The 13,673-nt window shown below is 47.7% G+C and overlaps 1 pseudogene across 1 annotated transcript; it reads left to right on the top strand.

The window, feature by feature from the left end:
* The first annotated feature begins 321 nt into the window (after window positions 1-321).
* Window positions 322-10,735, top strand: LOC309548001 (annotated as a pseudogene). Its single transcript has 2 exons — window positions 322-482; window positions 9,084-10,735. The product of its transcript is annotated as an uncharacterized misc_RNA (transcript).
* Window positions 10,736-13,673: the final 2,938 nt, after the last annotated feature.

The raw sequence follows: 13,673 nt of genomic DNA, 5'->3' as shown, positions 1-13,673 counted from the left end.
TGCGCTCATTAGTTCTGTCACAGAAACGCTGCATTTGGAGGATGTGACCCACCAGCAGGGTACGTGGTCATCCTTTGGGACCCGCAGAACCCGGAAATCAGTTCAGGTTTTTTTCCCTGTCACGCCGAATTTCATGCAATGGTGAATGAACATTGGCGCAATCTAAAGCGCAACTTTGTGGTCCCTAGGTGGTTTGAGTACCGTTATCCCTTCGCATCTCCCACGGATTCGTGCTGGACTGTGGCCCCTGAGGTGGACCACACTATGTCCAGGTTGAATAAGGCCACTCTAATGCCCGGTGTTTAGGGACCCGGCGTACAGATGGGGGAGTCTATTACCCATCGCTGCTATATGGTGGCGAGTTCCTTGCTGAAACCCGGGTTCGCTTCAGATCTGGTCTCTTGGGCTGTGCTGGAGTGGATTAAAGTTATTCAACGCACCATGCAGGCGGATTCTGCTCCCCCTGCTATGATGGCCATGATGTAACAGGTTTATCATGCTGTACTATACCAGTGTGACACGACCTGGGATGAGGCCCCTCTGGTCTCACGTTTGTCTGCATGCGCGGTGCACATCCATCGCATTGTGTGTTTTAAAAAACCTGTCGGCTGACCTGTTGTCCTAAGGGATGGTGGCTGACATCCCTTATGCGGGGAACAGACTTTTTGGGGGATCCCTGGATGTGTTGGTTAAGGGGTCACTGGGGGTGAGAGACTCTTCTACCCCAAGCGGCAAAGGGTAAATTCTTCCATGGTAAGCGGGGCCCTTCCTTTCCCTTCCAACCAGGGGTCTTTTGTGCCTTTAGGGCACTAGACAAGGGCAAACCCTTCAAGGGCCCGAGGGGTCTGCAGAAGTCCTGGGCGGGCAAGCCGAAAGCTGCCCGCCCTAACGTGTGTTCCAGTCCGCCTCCAACTGATGGGGCGCCCTCACCCGCTTCAGGGGTGGGGGGGGACGTCTGCGCTGTTTTCCCGAATCTTGGCTGCACCCGATCGGGGTGCAAGATCAACTTTCGATACGCCAGACAGATTCTTCCCCTCAAATCTTCATTGAACCCCAGATCGTCTCCTCGATCTATATCGGGCGGTGCAGGATCTCCTCGCCCAGGGGGTGATTGTCCCAGTGCCTCATCGGGACAAAATGTCGGGGTTTTTACTCTAATCTGTTCACGGTGCCCAGAAAGGAGGGCAAGGTACGTCCGATTCCGGACTTGAAGTTGTGAACCGCTTTGTGCGAGTTCAGAAATTCCGCATGGAATCTATTCGATCGGTGGGGGCCTCTCTGAGTACGAGAGATTTCCTGGCGTCCGTCGACCTCATGGATGCGTATTTACACATCCCCATTTACGAGGGTCATCAGAGGTACCTCCGATTTGAGATTGCAGGAGCACTATCAGTTTGTGGCGTTGCCATTTGGTCTCGCTTTGGCCCCGCTTCGGCCCCAAGGGTGGTTACCAAAAATCTTGGCTCCTGTCCTGGCCCTGTTGTGGGCGCAGGGGATTGCAATCCTGGGATATCTGGACAATTTCCTGTTAAGGTCGAGTTCCAGTGCGACCTTGGTACGCGATCTGGCTGTCACGGTTCAGATACTCCTGGAGTTTGGGTGGACCTTCAACTTCCAGAAGTCAATGTTGTCCCCTTCTGTCTGGCTCCCCTACCTGGGGATCGTTCTGGACTCTGCTCAAGCAAATGTCTTCCTGCCGGAGGTATAACTCCAGACTCTACAGAGCAGGGTCAGGTCCCTTGGGGACAACATTCCTCGTCACTCAGGACCTGCATGAGGGTCCTGGGGTTGATGGTGTCCACCTTCGAGGCGATACCATTTCAAACCAATCAAATTCAAATGAAACAATTCCATGGACGGTGATCGCCACGGATGCCAGCCTGTCGGGCTGGGGCGATATTCTGGGCACTTTGTCTGCCCAGGGCACTTGGTCGGAAGAGGAATTTTCTCTGCTCTTCAATGTGTTGGAACTAAGAGCGATCGACCTATGTTTGTTGCATTGGTCGGGTCGTCTGCAGGACCGCCCTGTGCGCGTGCAGACGGACAATGCCACTGCGGTGGCATGCATCAATCACCAAGGGAGCACCAGGAGTGCCCGGACGGCCAAGGAAGTGGCCGAGATTCTGTCATGGGCCGAGATGCGGGTCTTGGCACTTTCGGCAGTTCACATTCCGGGTGTGGAGAACTGGCAAGCCAACTATCTGAGCCGCCAGACCCTGGACCAAGGGGAATGGTCCCTACGCCCGGAGGTGTTTTCAGATGCTGTGTGCATGATGGGGAGGATCCCCGGACGTGGATCTGTTCGTGTCTCGTCTCAACAATGAGGTGGAAAGGTTCGTGGCAAGAACTCGCGATCCTCGGGCAGGCGCCTCAGACGCGTTGGTGGTGCCGTGGAATCCGTATCGTCTGATCTATGCCTTTCCTCCGATTCAATTGTTGTCCCGGTTCCTTCGCAGGTTGGCCTCGGTACCAAAAGCAGGTGTTCCTAGTGACTCCTGACTGGCCGCGCGGTCCTGGTACGCGAACATCATGCAACTGGTCGTCGAGACTCCTTGACGGCTCCCCTCACGAGACGATCTGCTGTTGCAGGGGCCAATCTTCCATCCTGCTTTACGGTCGCTGACTTTGAGGGCGTGGCTGTTGAAAGCCAGGTCCTGAGGGATCGAGGTCTCTTGTCGGCGGTCATTCCTGCCCTCCTGAAGGCTAGGAAGGCCTCTTCTGGTAAGATTTATTATCATACCTAGAAGGCTCATTTTGCTTGATGTGAATCTCCGGGTTTCCATCCTCGCTCCTTTTCGGTGGCGAGGGTGTTAACCTTCCGGCAATCCGGTGTGGATCAGCGTTTGGCGCTGCCCATTATTAATGGTCAGATATCCGCTATTCTTTTCCAGCGCCCCTTAGGGACAAGGTGGTTTTGCGACCTTATCAATCCTTCCTTCCTAAGGTGGTTTCTGCCTTCCATCTCATTGAGGATATTGTTTTGCCTTTGCTGCGTGTGAAGCCTAAGCACCCTAAGGAGTTTGCCTTGCATTCCTTGGATGTTGTCAGGGTGATCAGGGTCTACCTGGTCTACTGAATCCTTCAGAATGTCGGATTCTCTTTGTCCTTCCTAAGGGACCTCGGAAGGGTACGGCTGCGTCTGCGGCAACCATTTCTAAATGGATCAGGCAGACGATTGTACTGGCCTATTCGCTTGGGGAACAGGTTCCACCTTTCCCTGTCCCGGCACACTCTACCAGGGCGGTGAGTGTGTCTTGGGTTTTTTCGCCATCAGGCGTCGGTGTCCCAGGTGTTCAAGCAGCGACTTGATAGGCCGTGCATACCTTTACCATGTTTTGCAAACTTGATGTTTTGGCGTCGGCCGATGCCTCCTTTGGCCGCACAGCTCTGAGTGCGGCTGTACTTTAGGGGGACGTTAGTTTTGCGTCTGTCCTTTCCTGTTGGGGGATTGACCCCTTGGTTTTTTGCTTTCCTGGGTTTTGTTGCTCCTGTTGAGCTTCCTGTTACGCAGTGTTTTTTACCCTTATCTTGGCGATAAGGTTCCTTCTCTGACCTGGGTGTTGCGTTTCCCACCCCTCAAGTCTACACTGCTTTGGGACGTCCCATAAGTGAAGACTGTATGAGTGGACGGCGACTGTCAGAGGACGTAAGAGAAAACAGAATTTTTGTAAGAACTTGCCGTAAAATTCTTTTCTCTGAGTCCTCTGACAGTCACCGCCCCCACCCCACTTTTGGGGTTGTTAGATCTATATACTGCTTGCTACCAAAATGAGTTGAGAATGCTGCTAGCATGAGGGTATGGTCCAGAGTGACAGCCCCCTGTGGGTGTGTACATGCAAATGCTTTTATGTATGATTTTAACAAAAATATTTTGCCTAGTTTACCCCTATGGATAAGGACAATACCAATAAGTGAAGACTGTATGAGTGGGCGACGACTGTCAGAGGACTCAGAGAAAAGAATTTTACATTCTTACAAAAATTGTTTTCCTGATGGCAATGGCAATTTTCCGCAGGATAATGCACCCTGCCAAACTGTATAAATGGTTCAAGAATGGTTTGAGGAACACAACGAATTTGAAATGTTGGCTTGGCCTACAAAATCTTCAGATCTCAATACATTGAGCATCTGTAGGATGCACTGGAAAAACAAGTACAATCCATGAAGAACTCGCCTCGTAACTTACAGAAAATAAGGGATCTGCTACTGACTGCTTGGTGCCAGATGGTTCAGCATACCTTCAAAACGTTAGTAGTGTCCATAACATTATTTAGGGGGGATATACCAAACTCCCATATGTAATTTATGAGTTGGTTTACACTCATGGAGCTCCAGCCATAACGCTTGAATCACACCTAATGCATGTTGCTTTTGAGCGTTTCAGCAGTGCTTTTTGCTGTGCTTTCCACGTTTTCAGACACGCATTTCTGATGCGTTTTTCGTTTTTGATTCTTTTTTTCTTTGCCCAATTTGTTTGGCAGATTAACCACTTACCAACCGCCCGCCGCAGTATTACGTTTGGTCCTTTGACGCTAAATACCGGGGTTATGGCAGCAGATAGCTGCCATAACCCCTGTATTTTTTAAAACTGCTGGCGATTGGCTTTCAGATAAGGGTGGTCCCAGTGACGGATTCGCCACGGGATCACCCTTACGGTGCAGCGGAAGAGGTGCCCCCCTCCCGCCGCGTCCCGGCCGTTTTCCCCACGTACCAGACCCGCCGGCAGCTGGGAAAACGATCCGGTCCCGGATCCTCTGAGACAGGAAGTCGAGTGAGGGCAAGATGGCCCTCACTCGACTCTATGGTCTTGGAGGACCGGAGAGACGTCAAACATTGTTGCCTAGCAACCGGTTTAAAGGGCTGATTTTTATTTATTTTTTCTTTTTTAGTGTAGTTGTGAGGTCTGAGGTCTTTTTGACCCCAGATCTCACAATAAAGAGGACCTGTCATGCCTATTTTTATTACAAGGGATGTTTACATTCCTTGTAATAGGAATAAAAATGATCAAAATGTTTTATTTTATTTTTTTTAAAACTGTGTAAAAATAAATAGGAAAAAAAAAATCAAAGCGCCCTGTCCCCGTCAGCTCGCGCACAGAAGCGAACGCATACGGAAGTCCCGCCCACATATGTAAAGTGTTCAAACCACACATGTGCAGTATCACTGCGATCGTTAGAGCAAGAGCAATAATTTGAGCCCTAGACCTCCTCTGTAACTCTAAGCTAGTAACCTGTAGACATTTTTAAAATGTCACCTAAGGGGATTTTAAGTACCAAGTTTGTCGCCATTCTGCCAGCGTGTTAAATTTTAAAGCATGACATGTTGGGTATCTTTTTACTTGGCGTAACATTATCTTTCACATTATGGAAAAGAATTGGGCTAACTTTACGTTTTTTTTTTTCTTATTTTTTAATTTAAAAAAGTGAATTTTTTCCAAAAAAATTGCGTTTGGAAGACCGCTGCGCAAATACGGTTGGATAAAAAATATTGCAACGATCTCCATTTTATTCTCTAGGGTCTCTGCCAAAAACAAATATACAATGTTTGGGGATTCTAAGTAGTTTTCCAGCAAAAAAAAAAACTTATTTTAGCTTGTGAATACCAATTGTCAAAAATAAGCCTGGTCTTAAAGTGGTTAAAGTGGAGTTCCACCCATTTTCGTAACTTTAGATGTATGTAATCCCCTTTAAAACGACTTTTACCAATGGAAACTTTTTTTTATTTTGCTAGTAAATACCTTATTTTCTCGTTTATTCCTCCTCTCCTCACTTCCGGGTCCGATCGGCGATGACGTCATTCGGCGATTCGCAGTGTGTGCTGGGATGTATTCCATGCTAGAAATCTCGCAGTATTACCCAGGAGCTGAGCTGTACTGAGCCGTGACCTGCCCCGCCTCCGCCCCACCTCCTCTTAGTGAGCTCAGTGAGGATATAATGCTTTTAGTCCTCGCTCACTGAGAGGAGGCGGGGCAGGGCAGAGCATGGGCTGAATACAATGCATACAGTACAACTCACTGAGAGGAGGCGGGGCAGGTCACGGCTCAGTACAGCTCAGCTCCTGGGTAATACTGCGAGATTTCTAGTATGGAATACATCCCAGCACACACTGCGAATCGCCGAATGATGTCATCGCCGATCAGACCCGGAAGTGAGGAGAGGAGGAATAAACGAGAAAATAAGGTATTTACTAGCAAAAAAAAAAAAAGTTTCCATTGGTAAAAGTCGTTTTAAAGGGGATTACATACATCTATGTAATCCAACGTATTAAAAATGGGTGGAACTCCGCTTTAAGTAATGCAAAACGTGCTAAAAATGTGCTACATGCTTTTCTGCTGCTTCTCCATTGAAGTCTATTGAAACAAAAAAGAAGCATTTTGTGTTTAAAAAAAAAGTCCCTGACCCTTTCAAAAAGAATGCAGATGCACAAAAATGTATTGATGTGAATGTGTTCCATGGGAACCCATGTTAAAAATGTCCTGCATTTCTGAAAAAAGCATGAAAAAATGCATTTGTGTGAACCAAGTCTTACAATTCACATTAGTTATGTGATTTCTCTCAAACTCAATTTTGGATTATGGTTTAAAAACATACAGGTGCATCTCAAAAAATTTTAATCTCTCTATCGTTCATTAATGGATGCAGTTTCTGATGCATATCAGTAGGGTTATACTGCCCCCTACAGGAGCAGGACACTAGGCAAAAAAAAAGTTCTGGCTACGCCTATGGGCAGTCCCAGGGGGTATAGTCTCTCTCTTCCTGCATAGGATGTCAGTTTTAATCTGCCTAGTTAGGAGTAAGGACCTAGTTCCTTGCTGGGATCTCTGGTCCTGGCAAAGTTTTTTTTTAGATAGCTTATTACCTGGATTTATTTCCTATGAGATCTACAAGCAACTATGCCAGATCTGGGCGACAGACTGGATGAATAGTTCCAGTGGTTACCCCAACCAGCCAGCGAGCGCGCTCAGACCTTATCTTCGCGCTGGGTCGGCCACGTCCTAGTCCCACTGGACGGGGACTGGCCCCGCGAGTTAAATGTCTCACCAGGTCGCATACAGCCGGGTCTAGGCCCGAGTCGCAGCGTTCCTATTTGGCCGACCGCCCCCCACTTCAGCGGAGAGGGGTTCTGCCAGGAGGTGAGTAAATGTTGCCCCCCTTCTCCCCCGGTGGATTTTGGGGTGGATGCGGGCCCCTCCCTGGGACGTTCAGACCCTCACATTCCCAGGTTTCCCCTCTGTCCTGTCACACACCCTCTTCTACCTGCCCCCCCTCCTCACACTGGGGGCTATTGGGCCTACTCCCGGGGGCTGGGATCATGCTCCAGGCCGGATGTGGAGGCAGGGGGTGCGGTGCCAGATGAACAATAATGCGGGCGGGTCTATACCTGTTCCTCCAGGGCCTACTTGCCAATCAATCTTGTTTTGGAGTCTGGGGGTCCCCACGAGGGTCCTCGGATGCTCTGCAGGTCGCCATTTTCTTGTAGCCTCGTGCTGAGGAGGTCGGTGGCCATCTTTGTACACCCGGCACAGCCATTTTGCGTTGATTCTCTCTATAGGAATCAAAATTGGAGTTCCTGGAGGCGTTTTTTTTTTTGTGGGTGGAGCCCCTCCCTATACCCTGCGCTGTTTCTCAGATCCTTCCTTTTTTGGATCGAGCTGCTGCTGACGTGCTGTGCAGACATTCTGGGCCTCCTGCTGCATCTGGGTACAGTGGGTCTGGGGATCTCTCTCTGCTGGGGGTCTCCAGTGCGCTTGCCTAGCCTCCAGGGGGCCTTTGCTGATGGGTTCCCCTGATGCAACATGGACCCTACAGATCTTGTGTCCCCACCTGACCCCCTTGGGGAGGCCGCAGGGCCCTCTGGACCCCAGCTGTCTACAGATGCAATTTCAGCAGTCCTGGAAGCATTTGTGTTCCGGGTAGAGGTGGCCTTTAAAGGGCGAGATGCTAAGAAACACCCTCTGCTTAGCCCTGCCTCATCTGATGTCTCAGGATCTGAGTCTGATTCAGCCACCGCAGACGCAGGTCTCCCTGCCGGGTCTGCTACCTCGCGCCCTGTCTCCTCTGATAGTGAGGATGACATTTCTACCTCCATTGCCATGCAAGATAAGGCGCTGGTGGACGCACTCGTTTCTGTGCATGAGACCCTAAAAATGGAAGACGCAGCTACGACTGCGGTTGAGGTGCAGGTTACGTTTGGCACTCACAAGCCATTCAGAGTGGCAAAGGTTTTTCCTTTTCCCTCATATTTTGACACCATACTCAAAGAATGGGACCGCCCAAAGCGTTCCTCTGGGGTGCCTAAGCAGATTGCTAGACACTACCCTTTTGAGGAGTCCCTGATAAAGAAGTGGACTGTGCCACCTACGATGGACCCTCAATATGTGGCCCACAATATGTACTCCCTGGCGGGGTCTACACTGAGACCGGTGTTTACAGCCCTTGTCACGCAAACATTTACTGAATGGACTAAGTTACTACGCCATGACTTGGAGGGAAAACGTCTCCCTCCTGCCTTTGAGGAGCTGTTGGACCAGTTGATGCAAGGGCTCCAATTTTTTTGCGATGCCGCTCTGGACACTGCTCCTATATTGGGCCGACTGCCGGTTTCGGCAGTGGTCCTCCGGCATATACTTTGGCTGAAGTGCTGGTCTGCAGGTCAGACTTCAAAGAAGGCCTTGACTGATCTGCCTTTTCAAGGACATCGTCTGGGGGGGGGGGGGGCGTCTTTGCTGGTTTCCGGACCTGTGGCTATACCATAAAAAATGGGTTCAGGAGGTCATACGGTCTGGTTACAAGATTGAGTTTCGATCTGTCCCTCCAGTGAAGTTTATCCCTTCCAATGTGTGACTGTCCCCTGATCGCTTTCTGGCGCTCTCTAGAGCAGTTCACGACCTGGTACAACAGGGGGTAATAGTTCCAGTTCTGTGTGCAGAACGTTTTCAGCAGGGCTGTGGAGCCGGAGTCGGAGGAAATTTTGGGTACCTGGAGTCTGCAAACAATACTCCGACTCCTACTAAATTTAGATTGGAATTTAAAAAAGCAAGTTTAAATGTCCCAATTCACAAAAAGTTATAATTAATGACTTAGTATAAGGAAACTTATAATTGAGGAGGCCAAATGTAAAAAGGAAGAACTACAGAAAGTTCTGAAAGGACGTTTTGTCTTCCTTAAAATGGATGCATGCACACGTCACAGAGTCAATTATTTTGCTATTAATGTTAGATTTGTGGATGAAAATAACAAAACAATAACACGGACCCTCGGATTAAAGGACACTCAGGTACATCACACCAGTGATTACCTTCAGAAGTTAGTGGAGGGTGTTCTAGAAGATTTTGAAATTACAAAGGAACAGGTATTGTGTTGTGACAGATAACGCTTCTAACATGTTGAGCACAATTGAGAAGATGAATGCAGATGAAGAAGGTAACAAACAGATATTAGAGTTAGAGGAAGACAGCTCTGCAAGTATTGGAGAAAGTTTAGAAACTGAAGAGAATGCTGACATTTTTTTAGACAATTTTGTTGAAGAAGCATTGAAGCTTGCTACTATTCATCATATGCGATGTGCTGTTCATACACTGCAACTTGCCATTAGAGATGGATTAAAAGATGGCCATGCAGCTACACTAATTGGCAAATTACGGCAAGTAACTGTTGCAGCCAGAGCCCCAAAAAACAGATGCATTTTCGAAAAGACATGCAGGAAAAGGAGCCATTTTGGATCAAACAACTCGCTGGGGCAGCACTTATTTAATGGTGAAGGGTTTGCTTGAACTTAAAGACTTCATAGAAGAAATGGACAATGAAAATCTTGCATTAACTGAAAGCCAGTGGACACAAACAAAAGAGCTGGAGAACCTTCTTTCTCACCCCTTCACTGTCACCAAGAGGTTGCAATGTGACGATCTAACCCTGGGTAAATTCCTCTTGGAATGGAAGAGCCTGTTATATCGCCTAAACAAAAATGGAGGGTTAATAGCTGAGGGCATTGCATCTTCAATGATGAAAAGAGAGAGTCTTTTGCTGGAAAATGAAATCTTGTTAGCGGCTATTTGTCGACCCAATGAGCCGACTTTTGTTGAACAGTGAACAGACTGCTACTGGGAAAAAGGCCCTCTATGATGTAGCAGTTCGCATGAAGGGATTACGACCTGAAATACCTCCACAGGATGAAGTTCTTTTAAGCAATAGTGGTAACTCAGGATCATCTTCTTCAAACAAAGAATTAGACTTTGATTCCTTCTTAGACAAAATGGAAGTTGCTAAGCGTTACAGAACCAGTAAATGTCCAAATAAAAAAATTCCAGCAGGAGTTTAAAGTACTAAAAGAAGTTGAAAAGTATGATCGCTCATCAAAACTTACTGTTGAAGAAGCCATCCTTGTTTATCCAGAGATCGTTAGTGATGTGGCCAGAATAGTTACTGCAATGCCACCCACCCAAGTCAGTGTCGAAAGATTATTTTCAGCCCTAAAAATAAGTCTGACTTAAGAGCCTCTATGAAAGAGGATCTGGCAGAGGCAATTCTGTTCCTTAGAACTCTACATTGAATTGATTTGCATTTGCTAAGCCTATAACTACATTTCAAGATTAATATAAACCATTTCTAGGTTTTACAGATTTTGTTTTTGGTTCATATAGATAAGCTTTGTTTTTGTTCTAAAACAACCAAATAATGTGGTTTGTATTTTTGAACTGGTAAAGTTCCTGTTCCTGATGTTTATGGCTGCTGCTACTATCCAGCCACTTGATTGATTAATTTAAAAAAAATAATTAATCAAACTTTGTTGTTTTCATTGTATTTGTCTTGCTTAAACTATTCAATACAGTAGACTGTTGGCTTTTCCAGCCAGTAGTCATGTGGTAATGACATGTATGTTGCCTTTCTTTCCTTCAAGGAATGTATAAAATACATTCGCATATTAATACAGGGGAGTCAGAGTCGGAAGTACAAAAAACTGAGGAGTCGGAGCCGGAAAACATTTATCTACCGACTCCACAGCCCTGGTTTTCAGGGCTTTTATTCAAACCTGTTCATGGTTCCCTGGAAGGAAGGCAAGGTGCATCCAATCCTGGACCTGAAAGCACCAAATTGCTTCATGCGAGCTCAAACATTTAAGATGGAATTGGTTCACACGGTGGTGGCCTCCCTACATCAGGGGGATTTCCTGGCCTCCATAGACATCAGATGCCTACCTTCTCATCCCAATCTGTGCAGGACACCAACGGCTTCTCAGTTTTGCCATGGGAGGGGATCACTATCAGTTTGTGGCATTGCCCTTCAGTCTCGCCTCTGCTCCTCTGGTCTTCACAAAGGTGTTGGCTCTGATCCTGGTGCTGTTGCGACAGCAGGGGATATCGGTCCTGGGTTACCTGGACGATCTGCTTCTCCGGGCGGAGTCTCCTACGCTTCTGGAAACAAATTTGAAAATCATTGAGAACTCTGGAAGAGTTTGGGTGGATTCTGAACCTTCAGAAGTTGTCCTTGGTCCCTTCCATGAGACTGGACTACCTGGGCCTGACTTTGGACTCGTCCTCAGCCAGGGTGTTTCTTCCTCTGGAAAAACTCCAGACTGTGGTTCAGCTGTTGCTGTCCCAGCAAATGGTTGTCCTTTCGGACCTGTATGAGAGTTCTGGGACTGATGGTGTCATCCTTGGAGGCGGTCCACTTTCACTCAATTCCACACAAGGATCCTCGAGAAGGAAATCCTTCTCAAATGAAACAAGAATCCAAACTCCCTGGACATGCAGATCCAGCTGAGCCGGGTGACCAAGCAGTCCCTGATCTGGTGGCTTTGGTCCCCTGATGCTCAAGCAAGGGAAATCCTTCCTCCCTATATATTGGACAGTTGTCACCACGGATGCAAGTCTGTCCGGTTGGGGGGGAGTTCTCGGCAGGTTGTCTGCTCAAGGAGTCTGGTCCCTGGAGGAATCCAGGTTACCGATCAATGTTCTGGAGTTGAGAGCGATCCGGCTTTGCCTAGTCCACTGGACCGAGTACCTGCAGGGTTGTCCAGTGCGGATTCAATCGGACCATGCCACGGCCGTGGCTTATCATCATTCACCAAGAGGGCACCAAAAGTCTCCTTGCGGCCTTGGAAGTGGAAGACATCCTTTGTCGGGCGGAACGCTTTGTTCCAGCTCGCTCCGCTTTTCACATTCAAATTTTCAAATACAGTAATTAGTAAAGTAATCTCATTACAATTTACAGAAGTAACTAGTTACATTTTTTGAGTAACTACCCCAACACTGCCGGAATCCATTAGAACAAACACCAAGCAGGCTGTATGTAAGTTCAAACAGGAAGACCATTTATTGGAAGAACATAGCACACTTTTATACAGAATTTGGAACATCCTGCCCCCAACAACCACCCTCCTATTGGTCAATTGCAAAGTACCTGCAGTTCCCCTTCAGGTCCTCCTTTCGCCATGCAAATGAGGACTTGAAAATGAGTCAGCAGGGATTGGTCAGATAACTTGAGTAGAAGGACTGTTATGTGTAATGAGACAGAAGCCCCAGGGGGCAATCAATGTACACAATAGCCAGACACAGAACAATTGGGTCCCTAACAAGCCCCCAATACACATTACTCTGAGTGTCAATACATCCCTTAGCAGACAGCAGGTGGGTTCGTTAGCACACCCGACAATAGGTGAATGGAAATCCACCTCAGACAAAAGCAACATGGTTAGACAGTCCGTCTCCTCATTGAACTTCCTGGAATGACCACATTAGGAGTTGTATTTCCTGGTCAGAGACCTTGCTGACAAATCTGAAGCAATTCAAACCATCACCCATCTGTCCTTAAATTCCAGTGACGGTGAGCACTGTCACAGCGGGGACCGTCTCGGAGGAGCCATATGGCTCACTACCTGAATGAAGGTACGAATCAAAGCATGCGTAGCTATTGGGCGTTGAAAATATATAGCCAAAGCCGACACTTGGCCTTTGATAGTGCCCAAAGCCAAATGCTGTTCAACTCCTTTTTGCAGAAAGGCCAAAACCCTAGCTACTGAAAATAAGCGAGGGTGTACCTTCAAGGATTCACACCATGAAATGTACGATTTCCACGTACGATGATAGATGTTCCTGGAAGTCGACTTCCTAGCCTTGGTTGACCGAACCATCAGATGTTGCTGACTGACTAGAAACAGAGGAGTGTCGGGAGACCGGAAGCGAGCGAGCAAGGGTCTCGTCACACCCGCTATCTCCGTGGGATCTAAATCTGGTATTATCTGTTCTTCGAAAGCCACCTTTTGAGAACATTCGAGAGATTCCTCTGCTTTCTTTGTCTCAGAAGGTTGCCTTTTTGGTGGCTATCACTTCTGCCAGCAGAGTATCTAAATTGGCGGCATTGTCTTGCCGCTCGCCTTATTTTGTGGTCCACAGAGATAAAGTGGTAATCGGACCAAATAAGTCTTTTCTTCCTAAGGTGGTTTCTGATTTACATCTAAATGAAGACATTGTGCTGCCCTCACTTTGTCCTAAGCCCAAGCATTCCAAGGAAATTGCCTTGCATTCTTTGGATGTGGTTCGGGCGATCAGGGTTTACCTGGAGGCCACTGAGTCTTTTAGGAAATCAGACGCTCTTTTTTGTCCTTACCGAAGGACCTCGAAGGGATTGGCTGCGTCTGCTGCGACCATATCCAGATGGATCAGGCAGATGGTGTTT

The sequence above is a fragment of the Pelophylax lessonae genome, assembly GCF_965119305.1.
Source record: "Pelophylax lessonae genome assembly, chromosome: 2".
NCBI classification, from domain to species: Eukaryota; Metazoa; Chordata; class Amphibia; order Anura; family Ranidae; genus Pelophylax; species Pelophylax lessonae.
This window is presented reverse-complemented; position numbering and strand designations above follow the sequence as displayed.